The sequence below is a fragment of the Pelmatolapia mariae genome, linkage group LG16_19 (genome assembly GCF_036321145.2).
Source record: "Pelmatolapia mariae isolate MD_Pm_ZW linkage group LG16_19, Pm_UMD_F_2, whole genome shotgun sequence".
NCBI lineage: Eukaryota > Metazoa > Chordata > Actinopteri > Cichliformes > Cichlidae > Pelmatolapia > Pelmatolapia mariae.
The window spans coordinates 20234793-20248072 of NC_086241.1; the positions used below are offsets into that span (position 1 = coordinate 20234793).

Genomic DNA, 13280 nt, shown 5'->3' on the forward strand with positions numbered 1-13280 from the left:
TAGAACCCAAGTACGTATTTCATGAAATCCATCCAATGCATGTAGAGATTCATTCTAGTACTCATTCTCATGCTGATGAGGAAGAGCAACAGGCACTGATACCCTGTGAGAAAAAGGTGACGTTAGGTGAGAAGACACATACTATTTACGAGCTGTCCTCATTGTTCAGCATATGTGCTTACGTTCCTTTTTGGCATGCAAACATACACACATACATACACATGCACAAGCAAAAGACGGGCGTAACAGAGTAGTGTGTACAAAGTCCACTGTCACCCATTCCTACCATCTGCTCATGGGCTTGTGATAAGCAGTTGTAATTAGAGATTTAAACTCCTGTCTTCCTCTCTTGCTGTTTTCCCTCTCTTACACAAAACCAAACTCATAAATCTCTCCCTTTCACTCTCTCTCCCTGACTTATGCTCACTCTCCCTTTCAGTTTTTCCCCTATATTCACCCAAGCAAGCACACACCCCCCACCCCACTAGCTCTCCTTTTAACTCTCTCTCCCCCTCTCTCTCTCTCAGATGGGATGTGAGTGGAGGATTTTAGCCTATTGGTGTAGATGTAGAGAGAGATGGGAGTTGAGTTCTCTCTGGCTTTCTCTCTCTGAGTGTTTCAGATCTCTGCAGCTGAGACCAAATTGTCTCTGGATTTTATTTGCTATCTGCACAGAACCACAGGGAGAAACTACACTGAGGTACGCCGCGAAATGTCTAATGCTTTTCGTGTGTTGTGTTGTTTAGTGACTTCAGAGCTCCACTGTCTCGGTCGGTCACATAAGGCCCGATGGCATACTGTTGGGTCACCGGCAAATATTTGGATGAATCAAAACTATGATTGTGAATAATTTGCCCTTTGCATGAATGGAATTTCCTAACCGTACAAGTAATCTACAAAGGGTAAAATGCCTGCTATAGTTTGATTTGACTTAGATGTTTATACATATTTTGAGTTTCTTTTTGCTTGTAGGTATTGCCTTTGTTTGCTGTCTGTAGATCAGCCTTTGTTTCTATTCATTTTTTTTGTCCCTCTTGTATGCTGTTGTTTGCCTGGAGATGTTCCATGTGTGCTAACTGGCAGAGCAGAAAAAGGGAAACAGGTTTGTTGGCTTGTCAGCTGCAAACACAAACACGCAGCCCTCCAAAAAACCTTTAGGGTACTGAATGTCAACTGGGGATTGCCCCAGTTTCAGATGACCTTGGGCGACTTTCACCTAAGCTCTATGTGGTTGTGTGATGTGTACAATCAGAGCCTATGTGTAAATATTTACAGAATGTGAGGAAAAAAATCAGGAAAGAAAAAAGAAGTGTACTATAGAGGACTGGAGAGCCAGGAAAAATAGGGGTGACAATGGGTGGTGAATAGATTTTATGGAGTGTAAAGCCTTTTCTTGGTGTGACATAAGATAGCTCAGTATCCGACAAGATGATGACTCTGGCTGTGTAGAATAAAAAAAACTGCTTTTGTTTCTCTGGAGCTCACAGATGGTCTCATTCAGACTGAGAGTCTACACACCCCAGTGTGTGTGTGTGTGTGTGTGTGAGAGAGAGAGAGAGAGAGGGAGAGAGAGAGAGAGAGAGAGAGAGAGAGAGAGAGAGAGAGAAAAGACTGAGTGCATGCGGGTTAAACTTGTTGGTGTTAAACCCTTGGGATGATATGATTCAGAGCTGTTACTGATAAACACAGTGTAAAAAAAATCACTCGTGATGTACAAGGAGGACCACTTGTTTTAGTCACAGCGTCCCTTTCAACAAGCTGTATCTGTGTCTGTGTGCTATTCCCATCTGTCCTGTTGCTCAGCCAGACTGTGGGTCTCTCTGTCTGGCAGTATCAGAGGTATCATTCTCTTTAAACTCAAAAGACTGTCTCCACCACGTTACTTTAACAGTACCATTTTTCCAGCAGTTATATTCCAGACTCTTTTTTTTGCTGCTTCTTTTCTTTTCTCTGTGGAGCATTACTAAATGCTGTGTAATCCGCACAAGGGCGCCCAGTTGCCTGTCCTGCGGTCAGCTGTTGAGCCACATGGTCTCAAGACTTAGTCACCACCCTCCCTGATAATTATAGGTTGATTTATGAGCTCAAGGAGGATGATGATGAAGAGCAGGAGAGGGAGGTGGCTGAGCAAAGACCTCTTGCTGCAAGCGAGGTTTTTGATGAATTTGCTGCTATCAGAACTCCAGTGGTGCTCAAAGAATATACAAACCACCAACTGTTTCACTCATGTAAAGTAGCCCACCGGCTGTGTTGCAATGCTGAAGCCCCATGGCTTTGACAAGATTTAAATGACACCTTTTTTGTATGATTAAGGGGCGAACCGCCTTTTAAGAGAGCTCTAGGAGAGAGTGTCTGGTTCTGAAAGTCAACGTTATATAAAATGGAGAAAGGTAAAGGTAGAAGATGATGCCACCACTTAGATATCTTTTTCCTCCATCCTATAAATGAATTCAGAACTAGAGAGTCTCACTATTGCCTCACAGCATGAAGGCCCTGGGTTTGACTCCACCAAGGAGGTAGGGCCTTTTTGTGTGGAACTGACAACAACTGTTCCCTCTGAGTCTGCACGGATTCTCTCCGTGTACCCCGACTTCCTCCCACAGTCCAAAGACATGCATGGGGTTAGGTTGACCAAAGCCTGAATGGGAGCTTGAATGGTTGTTTGTCTTTCCATGTTAGCCCGGCAACAGACTGGCGATTTGTTTAGGGTCTGCTCGGCCTCTTGTCCTCTTGTAACAGCTGGCGTAGGCTCCAGCACAAATTTGACCCTTGAACTGGATAAGTGAGAAGGGATGGATGGACGGATAGATGGATGGATGGATGGATGGATGAGTGAAACTCTGTCTTTCAACACCTCAAACTGAGAGATGGGATGATTAAACATATTTGTCTACATTTTTTGTGTCTGTCCACCAGCTGATATCTTCATATTTCGGAACTGCACGGTTATCACGCTCACTGAAATTCCTTGGCGTTACTCTGACAGAAAGCCTCCAAGCCTCCTTTCGAAAAACAAACAAACAAAATAAATCATATCTTCACAGACATTGAGTAGATAGATGAATTTCATGCGCCTGAGGTCAGAGGACAGACAGCTGACTGGGCAGACAAAAGAGGGGGTAGAGGGGGTTCATCTGGGAATGCCATGGATTAAATTGGACTGCTGCCAGCTGTAATCCAGAGCAACTGTGCTCTTTATTTGAATTACGACTTGAGATGGAATTGTGCAATATTAGGAGTGTGTTGTAAAGAAAAGGACTGTTTACTAACATGATCAGGATTGAAAAGATTCCTGATCTATGATAATTATTTCATTATTTGTTTGTTTCTTTTGTTTTAACAACAGTAAATCCACCAAATTCCCACTGTATTTTCAGATTAATGACAGTTAAAAAAAAGAAATAGAGTTATTGCCCTCTCCCTTGCCAAAGCTTTACTCCAGCTATGAAACCTTGGTTGTATTTGGGTGTGCTATAATAATAGCAGCTAATAAATTCCAATCAGAAATCACATTTTTCATATTTCTGGTACTCGGCACAAATTTCCTAAAAAATTGGAAGCAAAATTTTGGGGAAAAAGTGCTTTATTCTTCGTCTTATAGATCATAAGCCTGAATTGGAAAATTAAGCTTGAGAATGGGATGAAACCGTCTGAAAACTGCTATTCTTATGAGTAAAACCCATAGGATTGGACAGCTGCTTCAAACAGCAGCTATAGTTAATGACAGGTGGTGAAAAGCACTCGTGGCATCAGCAGCAGCAAAAGCGTGTTTTTAGGAGTGGAACTCCTGCAGCAAGCTTTGGATTGGATCCAAACCTTTTGTCTGAGATTTTCCCCCATCTGATGAAACAATATCATCAAAGCAGTCTGCATGGGCTCAATGCTAAACAGGTGCAGCAGCTGACACAAAGGTTGACTAAGCCCTAAGGAGATGGAGGCTGTCCTCTATGTGATCTCACTTTATATAGAAGACTTCCTCACAGTAATACAGGCGTGACGCTGCTGGTATGTGACTGGTGGCCTTGCAGACTTTGTTTCACTTCCTATAATTGGACACTGTGTCATAAAGGGACATCAGTGTCAGGGTCGATGTCTGGGCTTGCCAGGACTTGCTTTTGCTACATGTATTTATGAATTACCTTTCATCAGCTGATCGAGTGATAAGGGTAGGATAGCTTTATCTTATGTGAAAAACACCGTTAACACTGCTGGATTTTTCCCCCCCACAGAGAGAAAAAAGCAACACATAAGTAGCCTGCAGATACTTTAATGTTATGAAGGTAATTTAGGAATGGGAGCTGAGATCGCTCGATTGTGTAACATGGCTTGGATGGTGCAGAGGGAGGATGATGAATGCATTTCTCAGCAGGAAGAAACAAGTAGGATGGAAAGAGAGGCTGCGAGAACAGCTCATGAAGCAGCTGTTTCGCTCGCCTGTCTGAAAATTGTTTGAAGGCAGGTGCGTAAAATGTGGCTACTCCATTTCTGCCATCGTATGGACAAGTGGACCCTCCGCCGTTGCACATAAATAATTGTCCACCTACCAGGTTCTTTTGCCTGTAGCTACAGTGGCTGATATTAGAGCGCTGAGTGTGAGTGCATCAGCAGAGCCATGCTAATGATTTGAACAGGATTGGTTAAGTATTCCCTTTAAAAACGCCGCTTTGATCTATTCAAGGAGCCATGGGGGGAGTTTTTGCTGAGATGAAAGATAATGTCTAGCTGTGATGTTTGTGTGTCTGATTTCAAACATGTCATCACTCACATTTAACCTTAATCAAATTAAGGCATTAGCTAATGAGGCATGATGCCCCATTTGACAATGCTACAATACACTCCCACTTCCATCACGCTGATCTCCTGAAGATCCTCGTTAGACTGTTGTCCACAGAATGAAAGATCGAGGATTATGGACAGAAGTGAGGCAAAAAGCAGAGTGTGTGACCTAAATTCTTGAGAAAAAGGCTCACTTACAGCAAAGCTGGAGTGAAATGAAGGAGAGAGGATTTGAGGTGAAGGATAATGTGTTTGGTAAAGAGAAAGTGTGGAGGAAAGGGTGATAAAAGATCCCAGTTAGTGTTATCATAATATCTGTTCATTTCTGCAGGTATAGATAAGAGTTCTGAAATGAAGGAAAACGTCTCTGTAAAGCAATGTCTCATACCATAATGTGGAAGAAATTGCTTCGGGATCACACATGCACATACTCCCAGAGTGTTTGTGTTAGTACGTGTGTGTTTTAAAAGTGTGGTTTTTTATTTTTTATTTTATTGATCTTGTAATTGCATCCCTTTGAATAACCACCAATCCAAAATGTAATACACTAACCTCTAAATCGTTCCCACCTGCCTTCTTTGTTTTTACTTTGTCTCCATGTTATAACTCCCTTACTCTCTCTTACATTTTCCAGTTGACCTTACACCAGACTACAGAGTGTGTAATTTAATTAAAGCCATAGTCGCACACGATCTGTGGCAGGAGGTGATAATAGGTAGCGCAATAAAGGATTTTAAGTACAAGCTAAGTGTTAGAAGTTCATATCATTGCCTATGTAGCCTTAGACTGAACAGCACAGGCTGGTATAGGGAAGTGTTGACATTATTAGGGATCACTGAGACAGTGGAATATTAAAAGGAAAACATTTCAGAGAGACTGATTAGAGGAACATTTTGCGGCTAATTGTGAGGGTGTCTAATCTTGTCACGTGAAACACATTATAACTATTAATTAAGTAAATGAATTAAATCAGCTCATTTTTCTTTTCCCTGTCTAAGCAGTTCATTATGAAAAAAAGAAATGGATTCAAATCCCTGCAAGAAAAGTCAATCTGTCACTCAGCACTGGCATTCAAAGGTGTTGACCTTTATAGTAATTGGAAAACAAACTAAAATCATGTAGTCACACTTTATGTATTACTAAAATTAGGGATAATTAAAAATAGGATTTGTTTAAATCTTTCTTCAGATAAGACATATGGTCTAGTTTCAAATCACCATTTAAGACTAACAAGCTTATGCTACATCAAAGACATATGTAGCATAAGCTAATAATAACACCATTGTTAAAACTACTACTATGGAGAAAAATTGCTATGCCTTGTGCATTAGCATAAAAAAAATCTTTATATTGCTTTAGTCATTGGTTACTTACTTTAGACTTTAGATTCAAGATTTTTCAAATGTTCATTGGAAATAGTGCTAACTAGCTAATTGCATGAACTACCCACAACATTGGAGGTTTGCTATTTTTCTAAAACTTCCTGAGATGTTGTTTACCCAAAATACTTAATTTGCAGCTCCTTGGGCTTTCAGCATCACAACGGCACTCAGAACAATTACATTTATAAGTGAAAACAGGTGTGGTCATGACTACAATTTTTAAATTTTTGTTAAGGTAAGGCAACTGGAACATTTATAATACCATGGCATCACTTGTAGCTAGGTGCTAACTTTGTCAACATAGCTAAATTCATTCTTTACCATTAAATTAGGAGTGATGGGAAGTAACTGGGTGATAATGAAGTGAGACAGCAGTTTTTTTGTCTTTGTGCTAAAACTACTGTACTGTTATTAACAAAGTCTTGGGATGACAATATTGCTCTAAAATAACAGCTATCTTTCTAGCCTTACTTAGCCAGTTTGAGGAAATATTAAATGGGATCAACAGCAATGAGTTGTTGTGCAATATGTAAACCTTCATTTTAGTGTCTTGCCCTCACTTAATGTAGGCTTATAGTACGCTGTCTGCATATGTATGTGTAAAATACAAATTCTTATTGCGGCACCTCTCAGGGTAATGGATCAGTCAATTTGTAATTTAGGTTAATTATGACAATAATTGCTTTAATAAGCTCAAACAGTAGGTACTGTATTGGTGTTTGGGTAAGACCCCCATTAATTATATGAGCAGCGACTCAGAGATTAAGAGTGACAGACTAGGACTGATGCAGACAGATGGAGAGATTATCCAGGAGGAAAGCACAGGAAGCTAATTAAAAACAGCTGACGTGTGAAGATATGCAACAAAGAGGAGATCTCCCCTTTCAGAGGTACCCTCCTCTCTCTGTATCTACTTTAAGCATTTCTATTTTTCTTGGTATTATAATTACTTTCCCACATGTTGCTGTCTGCTTTGTCTTTCTCATGATTACAGTCTCTTCAGTGACTGTAGATGTATGATTTTTTTTAACCATTTCTGTCTCTGATTTTTAACTTTATTCCTTCTTATATGTGTTGTTGTTACATACCTTTCAGTGGCTCTCCCAGTTCTGCAGGTGAGAATTAAAGCATGTGTGCTTGGAGATGAAGGAAGATAGATTTAGAATATTAAATCAGCAGCATGGTGGGTAGGTGAGTAGAACCTAACAGTGAAATGGCTAAAATAAGGCTGTAATGGACATGTGGAAGTTGTGAAAAGATGCTTTGAGAGAAAAACAAATGTTAACAAGGGGAAAATCCAAGGTTACTGTGGGGATTATTGCCAGTGCAGCTCTGTAGTAATGATGGTGATAGCCATTAACTATTCATCACCACCACATTACAGGACTAAGTGTTTGGGTTTATGTGTGTGAGCACATTAAGGGGTTTCAGACACACCTGTGTGTGAGCATTTAACCTCCATTATATTTTTTCAGTGTGTCTGGCTCCAAAAACACAGCTCATGTCGGTCTGTTTTGTCTCCTTTGTCTGGCAGTTGGCTTTGTAGCCGGTTTCTGTCTTTATGGGTCTCCTTGGCAAACTATCCCTGTTTGGCCACAAACTCATCAGGGCACACTACATGAAGCAAATCCAGGCGCCTCCCCTCTCCTTGTCCCTCCTCCTCATTTGTCAGAGCAGCATAGTGGGGAATAGAAAGAAGGGGTGGATGATTGTGAGGCTAGGGGTGTAACTGCACCCCTCAGATGGAGTGAGTGGGCTGGGCTCAGCGAGGTCTGGAGAGGGGGAGGGACACAGAGGGAGATAGAAAGACAGATGTAAAAGAATGATCAGCTCCAAGCGGCATAGTTACCATGGCTACGGGGAAGGGGAAGAGGATGAATGAATGACATCACAGTGGCGGGGAGGTGAGAGAGTGTGAAATTGATTTGGAGCACGGGCAGGCTGCTCTCGTAGGGTTTTCGTCAGGCAGACAATTTCTCTCGCCTGCGTGCCGTGGTGTCTCCTGTGGACGAGCTCTCACTGGTGAGACTCTGCTTTTTCTCTCCTTCTAACACTTCTTGTTTATGAGCCTGATGGTGAGTGTGATTTTTGTTTTGATAACAGCCTTCAGGTACTACAGCACAGAATGAGAACACGCATGCATGCGTTAAGGGGCATGGGTGTCATGTGTGTCTTTGGGAATGAAAGGAAATACATATGGTGTGCCATGCAGTTGTCGTGGGTCTAAATATACCATGAGACACTTAGTTTAGTGTGTTATTATGGCTGGGAATGAACAGCTGATTGTGCAAGAAAGATTTCAGTGTAGCGTAAGATTTCCATGCTGTCATGATATCTATTTGATTACAGATTTTCACACTTTAAAGCTGTTGAGAATGCATCTGTTGTCATCTTGTTGCTGATGCTTTCAGCTGTTATGTCATTTTCATTTAGTTCCTTAAGGTCACTTCTTTGTTGCCTCTGTTTTTAGCAGCGTGAAAGAGACGTTCAGAAGCCAAACCTGGTTTCTGTTCAGAAAGCACCTCAGCCGCGGAGCTGTGGAGCTTTTCCACCAATGGAGAGTGAACTTGACTCTTAATTTACGGGTGGTCTTTCTTAGCAGTGCACCAATGTGCTGCGAGTTCGTTGGCAAAGCTGGCTTTGTGATTAATGAGGAAGTTGACCTGTATTGACCCCCGAGAGACAAACAGACAGAGTTGAAGGGCAGGGGCTGGAGGTCACAGTAAAGTCAATCAAAGTCCTTGCTCAGTTTCTCTTCCTGTTGGCCAGCATCCAGAATGGTGACAGATAACAGATTACATTAGTGATCAAAGGATCAACATTAAGTGATTTTGAAAGCATAATCCATTATCCACGCACACTGGTCCACACTTTTGTTGATATATGCCTAGTCCAGATGGTTTGTTTCACATCTTTTCAGCTTTTACGTGTGTGCTGTCTATTCTTGTCTGAAGAGAATATGCAAAGAGGTACAGTGCATTTGTAGTCACTTAGCAATGATCCTTAACAGATAGTGTTGTATAATTCAGCCACTGAATGTAATAGTTTAGAAGCAAAAGGAAGAATACTGTACTTAGTTATAAAAACAGCAGGAAAGGCTGAATTCCCCAGACAATATGCCTGTCCGGCCTCAGCACTGTTGGTAGGCTCAGGGCATCAATTATGAATAAAGAGAGGATGAATATACATGAGGCTCTTTCAGACAGTTTAATGTAAAACTGAGAAAACTGTCACTGGGATATGCAGACAACTATACCGTAGATGTGGGTCACACTGTGTTTCTATGTGTTAAAGATGAAATGGTCTAAAAATTTCAAATCACAGTTATAGTGACCAAAAGGATCGTGGTTATTAACACAGTCACGGTGTGGTTTGAATGTGTCGGATAAGTTTAATGTTTTTTATGAAACCAAAAAGTTTCCTCGGTTCAGGTCTGTGCAGTTTATTTTGTGTATTTTGTGTCATTCTGTATGACATCTGAAAGTGCGAGATGGACCCTTCAGCCCATTTATTCAAAATCTATTTTTAACAAAAGAAACAGCTGAGCAACCACAGAACAAAAGAGCAAAGCAAACAAAACAAACACTTCTCTAAATCAAAACATGGAAATCCATACGCTTCAAAAACATGTTTTCATAAAGAGAAAAAAGAGAATCGCATGTGTGAAAGCCACATCGTCTTTTACAGTGTTGCAGTCTGCCTTTGCCTTCATGCCAATTTCCTTTGATGTTTTTACAAACACAGCGAGACAGTGTTTTTTAGCTTCTTATAGAATATGAACCTTTATTGTTTTCCATTTATTTTTTCTTTTCTTTAGCATGTGCATTAACACCATCTACGCTTTTACATAAAGAGTTGTTAAGACACACACTGTAGGTAAATGATGGATGTAGCTTGTGCATCTAAAAAGTCAAGGTACTGAGGATGCAGCTTAAACCTTCATACTTTCTAAAGGCCAGCAGGTGGCATCTCTGCTAACTGGAAAAAGAATAAATCAAGATTGTGAGGATCTAAAATGGTAGGGCTCAAATGAATGGGTGACATCATGGCGACTAGATGGACCTCATTTATATACAGTCTATAGGCTCACCGGATGGGAGTAGCTAGTATGGATGTTAAGGTGCTCCACTGCAGACAGTATACAGTTGTACTGTCAGTCTCTTTTAGGTCATTTTAAAAGTTCAACTGAGTGAGTGTGAGGCTGCCGGCATTCTGGAAAGCATCACTTGAGACAGAATGCTTGCCCATGAAGGATGTCCAGTCACTCGCTCTGAAAACAAAACTGCCCTGTAGCAAAACAGTACCTAAGATAGTGCTTTTGTTTCGGTGTTGTGAGTAGATAATCTGAAGTCAGATCTAGGCCATCCCACTCTGTGTTACTGCATGTTTTCTTGTGTCACTTACACAGTGTCTTTAGGTTTTTTTCAATACCTTGCTCTTAACTTTGGGTCTCTTCTTCTCTGTTTATGACTACTACAAAGAAGTAAGAGTTATATGGTGGTTGCTTAGCAACATGAAGAGTTGTGCTTATACTGTACCTGGGTGATATAAGCATATTTATTGTGTAGCCTGCAGTCTATGGTTCCTCGTTGGGTTTAGCTTTGGAGAGAAATCAGATTACTGGATAACTCTGACATATTGTTTGTTTATGTTGTGGGAAGCTGCAGATGACTGACTGCTGACAGTAATCCTGGAACCTACACAGTGAGCTTAAAATAAAATTACACCTACAAACTTGGTAATGCAGCATTAGCTTATCAGCATGGTGGTGGCATGTCTCCATAATAATATTAGTAATAATAATATGTTATTTTTGTACAAGAACCAGTGTCATCATTTAAAACATTGATTTATTAGATATATGATGCTTCTTATTGCATTCATTTTACTTGGATAGCGGCAAAAGCAGCAAAGTTGGTGGGATTTGGTTCTTTCACAGGATTTTCGTGTAGTGCAGCGGAGCTGTTTGTGCAATGAAAACAGACAATTTCTTGATCAAATTGTAATTTTTTGTGTGTGTGTCTTTTTTGTTTATCCTTAATGACAAAAAGTGAATCAACCAGTATTTTTTCTTTATCGTCTTTACTGACAGAATTACAGTATGTAACACTATTGTGTTGTGTCGGCTGATCGGTTAACAGAGACAAATAACCCTCCAAGTTTTTGTGGAGCATCATGATTGCTGCAGCATGTTTATGTGATCATACTGACATATTTACATAGTGACTTGGACAGTTCTCTTATAAACTGTCTCACTCTGTCTCTCTCTTTGTCATATCATCTCTGTTCCACACATTTCTTTGTTCCACACAAAAGGCCTGTTCACTGCAGGAGCTTCTGTAAAAGCTCCTGCAGTGAACAGGCCTTTTGTGTTCTTCTCAAGATTTACAAAGATTTGAATACTACTGTATTTAATCCATCTCAGTTGGCTACTCTAACTTGTGTGTGAATGGGTGTATTAGAAGCACAACACACAAATATAGCTGCACAGGTTTCTTCTCATTACTTTTATGGTAGACTTACAGGTTCCATTTAAGCTGTTTTGCAAGAGTAGAGTGAAATGCAGAATTTGTTAACAAACATGGAAATGGTTCAAGAAGCAACTTGATTAGATTTGCATTAAACTGGTGAAGCTTCCAGACTATAATTATGCTGTGGTTGTTAATAGTGCAATCACACTAGGGGAAACAGTGGTTGGAGAATGCAGTAAGACCCAACTTATTGAAGCTGTGAGCCGTGAACTTGCTGCCTCTGAAATGGTTGCTTCGAAGATCTGTGGACGCTCACAGTCAGCTGCAATAAAACGACAACAAGCTGTGGTATCATTGTGCTATCAGTTAGGGATGAGTTACATGCAATCTGTATGCAATACAGGCAACACAGGTCGCCTTCCACCAGCTGACCTGTGTGATCGCTCAGAGTTTGTGTATGTCGCATGTTCAGCCTCTGGGTGACCAGCTGGTCAACGCAACTACCTGTAATCTGTCACCAATACCAAAAACGTTTGATGCAATCAGGCAACCGTTGATTTTCCTTATATACAAGAAGGTTGCTGTCCTATTTACAATCTATTTTCCTATTGTGACTGCAACACAATAGTATCCACGTTATTATTCCCTGTATTTCATTGGAATCACAACTGTCTTTTTCCATCTCCTTTTTTCACCTCTACACTCCTGCTGTCAGTTTAAAGTCAGTTACATAACATGAAATTATGATATAATTATAGAAGACTTCAACTGGAGTAAACAAAAGGTGCGCCCTTTTTAGAAATGGACTCCTTTCCTTCAATCTGATTGCATCTCAAAGTGACAGCCTGTCACTTTTTCAGTAAAAGTCTGTTTTGTAAAATGTGTTTGTTTACTTAAAGTAGTCACATGATGCATGTGATGTAGCATCGGCCAGTGCGTTAATATATATCCTGGAGGTTTGTGTGTGTAGCCCTACCCGCTCTGTATCATTGCCAAAAAAACAGCTGGTTGAGCGTTGTTGTGCATGCGCAGTAGAGTGTGCACAGTGTGCGTGTGTGTGTTTGTGCACATTCGCTCAGATACACAGCATGCATTTTGTGGAACATTAGTACTTGAATTTAAACAGCTGTTTGTAGCATGATAACATGAAGCTGAACGGTGATGTAGATTAGTAGATGAAGCCAACTGCGCGTGAGTCACTGTGAGTCACTCACACAGTGTTGTGTGTAAGACACTAGTCACTCATTCAGCTGGGGCAGATTGAGAGCAGGTGAGAGTAGGATGCTGTTTCTTCACTAAGTGCTGCTTGACTTGGAGCTGTTCACATGTTTGCTTGTACTTTTCTTTTATTTGTCTGGTTATTGATTGTCTCTCGCCGAAGCTTTGTGTACCCGCGTTTGTTTGTTGTGCCAGCTGCTTGGCGCTGGGAGGATAAACAAAGTCAGAGCGAGAACTGGACTCTCTTCCAGTTTTAGGGATTGTGTAGGGGGGGAGAGGAGGGAAAGGGAGGGATTTAGAGAGAGACTCATAATTACAGGCAGAAAGCGAAGCCTGCACGAGAGGAGAGAATCTAACTCATAAGTTATTAATTGTTATAGCTCTCTTCTGTCTCTGCCTTTGTCATGTACTAATTTATGTAATTTGTCTTTCA

General features: G+C 40.8%; 1 protein-coding gene across 2 annotated transcripts in view; it reads left to right on the top strand.

Moving 5' to 3' along the window:
* The first annotated feature begins 603 nt into the window (after positions 1-603).
* The window catches only part of myo16 (myosin XVI), a 107631-nt gene continuing 94954 nt past the window's right edge, over positions 604-13280 (top strand). Inside the window, exon 1 of one of the 2 annotated variants that reach the window (XM_063498035.1) lies at positions 604-700. The gene's annotated coding sequence lies outside the window, so the exon portion shown is untranslated. Of the gene's footprint in view, positions 701-8100; positions 8181-13280 lie in introns of those variants that run through there. The other variant, XM_063498036.1, reaches the window with a different exon arrangement.